The following is an 8,271-nucleotide window of genomic DNA, read 5'->3' on the forward strand; positions in this document are numbered from 1 at the left end:
AGAGAGAGACAGAGGAGCTGGAACCTTTTTTTTTTTTTTAACTTATAAGGATCCTTGTAATTACATTGGGCCCACCCAGATAATCCAGAATGATCTCCCCCTCTCAAAATGCTTAAATTTAATTACATCTGCAAAGTTCTTTTTGAAATGTTAGGTGACATACCCCACGTTCAGTGGTTTAGGATGTTGACATCTTTTTGGGGGCTATTATTCTGCCTATCAAACACCCTCTCCCTCACCAGGCCTCTGTGGTGACTGCCATGGTCTCCACACTGGGGCCACAGAAGTAGACAGATGGGGCTTAACCTCGAAGGGAACAAGGCATCCATCCTGTGGGGGAGAACAGCATGTCACCAGTTAAGATTGAACCATTCTTGTAACAGTAACAATAGCAACACCATCAGCATTTACCTCTGAATTACCATATTTTTCACTCCATAAGACACACAGTCATTTCCCCCTCCACTTTTGGGGGAAAAAAGTGCATCTTATGGAGCAAAAAATACAGTATTTTATTTAATATTTTAACACCATTTGGCTCAGAATATTTTTTTTCTTATTTTCCTCCTTAAAACTCTAAGTGTATCTTATGGTCAGGTGCATCTTATGGAACAAAAAATATGGTATTTTGCGCTAGGCACTGGGTCATCACTTTACATGAATCGTGCTTTTCTTACAACTCCACGAGATGTCAACTGGACTTCTACCATTAGTGTACAGGTGAGGAAACTAAGGCCCTGGGTGCCTTTTATGTTCTTAGCAGCCCTGCACAGTCCTTTGCAGAGCCTTCCTGGTCTTCCTCTCCTTTCTCTTCCTTCTCACTAGGCTCAGTATTTTGATCTCACTGTGGCTTCTGCTCTCTGCCCTCAGCTCTCATCCCTCAGCCTGGCTGTCACCTGACCATATCCTACAACACCTCCACTTCCCGTTCTGAGTGTCTGTGGTCCAAGGTGAGTCCAGGTCCAAACCCAAGATTTCTGCTATGTCAAAGTGACTTTTCCCTTTCATTCAGGCAAGCCTGACTGAAGCCTTGGCCCGATGGTGAGATCTTGGTGTCACCAGGCACAGCTCAACTATGGACTGTCCATGTTACAGCAATACCCATTTTTTCCAGCAGGGGGTGCTACATCTCCAAGATTGAGAAGGCCTCAGAGAAGACAGAGGAGGGACAAGGGCTTAAACATTTACACCTGAGGCTGTCCCAGGCCTCTGGGTGCCTTAGTCCCATTTCTGGTGCCACTCAGAGTCTCCCTGTCCTCGTGTAGACAGCTGGGGGCAACCTAGGGTCAATCCTGCTCTTATTCCAGGAGGACCCTGGTCCTAGTCAATGGTGTTCATAGGGTTCTGCAGATGGTCTTCTTCTCTCTCCTGCTCTTGTTCCTTTTACTAGAAGCTCATTTCTGCAGTTAAAAGGAAGGGTTCATACTTTTAATTTTCTTATTCTCATGGAAAAGTTGCATTATATATGCTTTTTCTTCACAAGATGGACTGGTTCTGGGGCCGGAATCACAGGGCAGGTTGGGCTACAGCTCAGGCTGGCCTGAAAGCACAACACTGGATCCTGAAGGCACTGGGGGAAACCCCAGCAGAACCTGGGATTTAAGGAAAGGCCACCATCCCCATTCAGATCCTGGCCAGCTTCCAGCTCTGCTTCCACCCAGTCTCTTCCAGGAGCCAGAATGTTAGATCTAAAACCCCTAGCTGGGGGGAGTAGATGCATTGGGCTGCTGGTCTGGAGGGAACACAGGTCTATAAAAGGAAGCATCAGAAAAGCTCCCTATGGTTTGAAGGTATGCATGGCTGTGGAGCAAGAAAAGCCAGTCCACAATCTGCCCACTCACTTGTTGTGCTGCTACAGGCCCAGCTCCTGCCTTCTCTGACCCTGTCTGCTCACTTGCACAATGGGCAAAATTACACTCCCACAAGGCAGGGGGTGATCATAAATGGAGAGAGATCTGAGTCAATGAGAAAGCAGTTTTGGCCCAAAAGAAAAAAAAAAGCAGGTCTGAGTTGGTGGGAAAGGAATGAATTTAGCTACCTCAGGCACAGCCCAGATCTGTCTTCCTGGAAGTGCTCAGGGCAGTCAGGCAGGTGGGGAAGCTCTGAGATCAGAGCCATGAGCCAGGGGCAAGTTGAGGTCCTCTCTGTAGTGCTTTGGGATGGCCAGTTGCTTGTGTCACTGAGTCCTTCATGTTTGTCCTCATCTCTGCCCACAGGGAGCTCTTAGATGAGCTCAATGCTCCAAAGGTTACTGCGACAATTCTGGAGTCCTTAAAGCCATGAGTCATCACACCAGCCCCTGTGAACACTGGTATGACTTAGCAAAACTGTGGCTCCCACATTATGAAATGGTTTTGAGAATGTGTCATTGTTTATTTTAGCCATAGTTTATTCAGTCATTCTCCTATTGGATGGTTATTTACTTTTTTGCCATCCTAAACTAGTTGTGGTGAACATTCTTGTGCATACATGTAAACCTGGGAGAGATACAGGAATGTTCATATAGTAAAACTATTTGTAGTAGCAAAAATCTGGGAACAGCCCAAATATACCAAATATACATCACCAGGAAATACATTGTGTTATACTGAAACCATGGAATACTACACTATGAGATAGAATGAACTAAACCACACATAGACAAGAGTTAAGTGAAAGAAATCAGATATAAGAGAAGACACACTATAGGATTCCCTTCATATATAGCTCAAAAGCAAACAAGACTACTGTTAGGCATAAATACACCTGTTAAATACACCTGTTAAAACAGTTTTGCACAACAATTCCAGTGCCATGCGGACTTTTCCTGGATGTGGACTTTTCCTGGACTCCTGCTCCTTGTGACAGCTCCTAACAGACTGAACTGGGGTTGGGTTGCATTTGCAGGGATTTGAAATGGTGTTGGGGCCAACTTGGACTTGGTGAACATATTAAGGACACTACTCTTTTATGGATTCTTGCTGTATTGGCCAAGAGTTTGCTTAAAGGCTTTAATCACTGTAAAAAAAAAGAATAGAAGACTAGATAAAGAATATGTGGCACATATACACCATGGTATACTATTCAGCCATAAGAAATGATGACATCGGATCACTTACAACAAAATGGTGGGATCTTGATAACATTATACGGAGTGAAATAAGTAAATCAGAAAAAAACAAGAACTGCAGGATTCCATACATTGGTGGGACATAAAAATGAGACCAAGAGACATGGACAAGAGTGTGGTGGTTACGGGGAGCGGGGGCAGGGAAGGAGGGAGAAGGGGAGGGGCACAAAGAAAACTAGATAGAAGGTGACAGAGGACAATCTGACTTTGGGTGATGGGTATGCAACAGAATTGATTGACAAGATAACCTGGACATGTTTTCTTTGAATATATGTACACTGATTTATTGATGTCACCCCATTAAAATAAAAATTTATTTATATAAAAAAAAACAGGCCCTGGCCGGTTGGCTCAGTGGTAGAGCGTCGGCCTGGCGTGCGGAAGTCCCGGGTTCGATTCCCGGCCAGGGCACACAGGAGAGGCACCCATCTGCTTCTCCACCCCTCCCCCTCTCCTTCCTCTCTGTCTCTCTCTTCCCCTCCCGCAGCCGAGGCTCCATTGGAGCAAAGATGGCCCGGGCGCTGGGGATGGCTCCTTGGCCTCTGCCCTAGGCGCTAGAGTGGCTCTGGTTGCGGCAGAGCGATGCCCCGGATGGGCAGAGCATCGCCCACTGGTGGGCAGAGCGTCACCCCTGGTGGGCGTGCTGGGTGGATCCCGGTCGGGCGCATGCGGGAGTCTGTCTGACCGTCTCTCCCCGTTTCTAGCTTCAGAAAAATACACAAAAAAACCCCCACAAAAAAACCTTCCCAAAATTATTTTTATTTATTGATTTTACAGAGAGAGAAAGAGTGGAGGAACAAGAAGTAGTTGCTTCACTCTAGCTGTTGATTGGTTGCTTGTCATATGTGCCTTGACTAGGCAAGCCCAGGGTTTCGAACCAGCAACGTTAGTGTTCCAGGTTGGTACTCTATCCACTGCGTCACCACAGGTCAGGCCATGATCTGATATTTTTATAAAATATGTATATTTTATAAAATTTGTATACACACACAAACACACACACAGACACACACACACCTTAAAAGGTTTTGCTTTTCTCTTGAAGGAAGAGTTTCTCAATATCTGGAATGCAGATCTCACATGGTGTCTCAGATGAAATCACTGATACAAAAACAAACATTTGAAAATAATAACACGCTTCTATTGTGTTACAGAAAAATATAACTAGAAGCTATTTGGGACTATAGTTTATAACTATATAAGCTATTTGGGACAGTTTTTGGGGAGACAAAGAAAAGAACTTATGCCACCAGCTTATGGCAAAATGCCACAGCCACAACACCCCTTGCAAACACACTTGTTTTTCAAAGTTATTCAGAAGTGGGGAAGGAGCAGCCACAAATCTCTATTTCTTCTACAAAATCATCTATTGGCCAGACAGTCACTAGATCTCATTCAAAACCCCCATAATTGCCTGATTATAGCCTTGTACTCCTATCGCTACACAAAGACAGCAAGTTACATTTCTGAGTCCCCATTTGCATGTTAACACAGCATAGAAAGAGTTCTGAAAAAAAAAAGAAGACCCTACTCAGAATGGCACGATTCTATAAACATAAATTACTTCTCCCTTTTACAATTCCCTTACCCAAGATGACTAGAAATCTATTGTTCAAATAAAAAGTGAGACTAAATGTAGTGTATCCCAATTTGTCACAAAACGTCGAAAATCCCTAGGCATAGAGCTAGCTGAAAGGATTAGAACCTATGTAGAAGAGGTAAAGAAACCCAGGAAACTTGCTGAGGCAAAATGAATTGGATTCCACCTCCTTTGTTTCCTATGGCATGAAATAGTCATGGATTTCAATCCTGGCTTTGAGATACACTGTGTGATGGTGGTAGAGGCCTTTACATTCTTTGGGACTGTTTCCCCATTTCTAAAGAATGACAATATTCACACTGAATGATAACTATGATGAGTAAGTGAGATAACATACAGATACATATGATGCTTGCTATGGGGGATGTCACACTGGTATGGCAGACAGACAAACAGAGGAGCAGTTGAAGTGCAAAGGAGGAGCACAGGGAGGGGACCTAGAAAAAAAAAAAGCAGTGAATGGAGTGGCCATGAAACAGGAGGAAAACAAAGAAATGAAACTCATGAAAGAGGTCAACTGGACATCCCAAATCCACTGATCACTGGGTTCACATACTTGATATTTTTTAGATTTTTTAATTTATTCATTTTAGAGAGGAGAGGAGGGAGGGAGGGAGAGAGAGAGAGAGAGAGAGAGAGAGAGAGAGAGAGAAGGGGGAGGAGCAGGAAGCATCAACTTCTGTATGTGTCTTGACCAGGCAAGCCCAGGGTTTTGAACTGGCGACCTTAGTGTTCCACGTCACCATTTCATCCACTGTGCCACTACAGGCAATTCTGTTGATATAAGGCAGAGGGAGAGCTATGCTTCCTCATATTTAAAACTAAAATAACTAACTTGGCAGTGTTGCATTTATTTAAAAAATATTGAGAGTCTAGTCTGTTCATCAGCCCCTTTTGTATATGAGAAGATTTTAGTGAATTAGCCAATGCAGCTCTTGCCTAAGGGCTGATCTGAGAAAGTAGCAGTGACCAAGATTCATTATATATATAAAAGTAGTCAATACACTGGTACTAGATGTTTCTGGCAAAAGTGTGGCGGTAAAGGGCAAAATATTCTTGTGCTAGAGATCCCCAAGACCACTGCCAGGCTTGATAACCAGCTAGAAAGACTCACAGGACCCAGAACTGTTATACTCATGGGTTGGTTTATTACAGTGAAGGAATAAAGGATTAGAATCAACAAGGAGAAAAGGCACATGGGTTAAGTCCAGGACAAATCAAGTACAAAATTATTTTTCCAGGCGTCCCTTCCCAGTAGTCTTGCATGGGGACACACTTTTATATTCTTGCAACACTAATGTGTGACAACACATGTGAAGTGTTGCCAACCAGGGAAGCTCATATCCACAGTTTTTAATGGGAATCAGCCACATAGACATGCAGAGCTTGTATGACTGAACACAGCTACTCAGAATCCATCTCTCCAGAGCAAAATTAGACATTCATCACAAAGCACATTGTTAGGATAAACTTACCTGGTCCCACTGGAACGTTCCATCAGGGAAAATATCCCAAGGGATCAGAGGTTATCTCTTAAGAGCCAGCCAAAGGCCAGTCCTGGAGACAGGCTTTTCTTTGGATTGTGCATTATTTGAGCAACCTAAGCCTGATGAGTTAACCTTTTCCTTCACGCCCTTCTTTTAAGAGAACACAAGTTTGCAAAGAGAGATCTCCTATGATCTCATTTAAAATGTATTATTTCCAGTAAACAAACTGCTGGTTTCATAATGGTATAGGAAGGGGAAAATATTTTTCTTTTACCATTCTAAGTTCTTAGTTGGGGCCCTGTAACAAAAGATAGACTAACAAGAGAAAAGCATACAAATTTATTAGATATAATAAGTTTTAAATGACCAAAAGAAGTGGTTAAATCCGAGCATTTAAAATTTTAAAATTCATTTTAAAGAGGAGACAGAGAGAGAGTGAGAAAGGGGGGAGCAGGAAGCATCAATTCCCCTATGTGGGCCCTGGCCGGTTGGCTCAGCGGTAGAGCGTCAGCCTGGCGTGCGGGGGACCCGGGTTCGATTCCCGGCTAGGGCACACAGGAGAAGCGCTCATTTGCTTCTCCACCCCCCCTTCCTCTCTGTCTCTCTCTTCCCCTCCCGCAGCCAGGGCTCCATTGGAGCAAAGATGGCCCGGGCGCTGGGGATGGCTCCTTGGCCTCTGCCCCAGGCGCTAGAGTGGCTCTGGTCGTGGCAGAGCGACGCCCCCTGGTGGGCATGCCGGGTGGGTCCCCGTCGGGCGCATGCGGGAGTCTGTCTGACTGTCTCTCCCCATTTCCAGCTTCAGAAAAATACAAAAAAAAAAAAAAAAAAAAAAAAAATTCCCCTATGTGCCTTGACCAGACAAGTGCAGGTTTTCGAACAGGCGACTTCAGCATACCAGGTCGATGCTTTATCCACTGTGCCGCCACAAACCTGAGCATTTTTTATGCTAGATTTGATGAAGAATAGACAGCCATGGCAAAATGTGATAAGACAAAAAAGAGTGTGAGCTAAGTATAGTAAACAGCAAAGCTTGTTCATTCAGAATCCTGTCAGTGTCCCTGTGTCTTTTTAGATGAGGATGCTCCTTTCCTCTGTGCACAAGGAGAGCACCTCTCACGTGAGGGAGGGTCTTAAGACCTGCTGCTTCAGAGGAAGGTCAGAAAAATCCTTCCTGCACCTGACGTTTCTCAAATTTCTTCAGATTAAAGTATTTAATATACTAAAGTAACATATTTTGGGGTAGTGTGTCCTGAACTCAGTCATTGGCTATAGTTGGTTAAGTGAGTAGCATGTGTCATCACCATTCAGACAAAACAAAACGAACAGAAACCAAAGAAACTTTGTTTGAGGACCTACTGGGAATTAGGCTCCAGCCTCTGGTCTACGCAGGCTCTGAGGGCATAGGAATGATTCAGGCAGTATTTAGGTTCTCAGGGAGATACGAGTAATGAGCAGAGAACCATCCAGAAGATGATGATGGAACAAGTGTGGGGACAGCTGTGGCAGGCATGAGCCAGGGGATGCTCAGAACACAGGAGAGCTCTGTAACCCAGGCGGTCAGAAATAGCTTCTCCCAGGGCATGATGTATGTGCTCTCGGTATTACTTCAGTATAAATACATTTCAACTGCTCTGTTCAATATCTCTCTTTTCATTAAAAATAATCTCACTACTTAATTATTTTTTATAGATGAGGTAATTGGGAATAAGAGAAGATGAATATTCATTAAAGTCAAATTACTAGTATCTGGTGCAGATGGTTTTCAAGCCAGTACTCTTAGAACCCCTGTGTGTTTCTCATTATAACTAATTTTTTTTTGCTTTTAATATTGTCTCTTTTTAATTTAATTTAATTTTTTTTTTTTGTATTTTTTGGCAGTGAGAAGTGGGGAGGCAGAGAGACAGACTCTTGCATGTACCTGACCGGGATCCACCAGGCAAGCCCACTATGGGGTGATGCTCTGCCCATCTGGGGTGTTGCTCCATTGCAACTGGAGCCATTCTAGCGCCTGAGGCAGAGGCCACAGAGCCATCCTCAGCGCCCAGGCCAACTTTGCTCCAATGGAGCCTTGGCTG

This window comes from Saccopteryx bilineata, chromosome X (genome assembly GCF_036850765.1).
Source record: "Saccopteryx bilineata isolate mSacBil1 chromosome X, mSacBil1_pri_phased_curated, whole genome shotgun sequence".
Taxonomy (NCBI): domain Eukaryota; kingdom Metazoa; phylum Chordata; class Mammalia; order Chiroptera; family Emballonuridae; genus Saccopteryx; species Saccopteryx bilineata.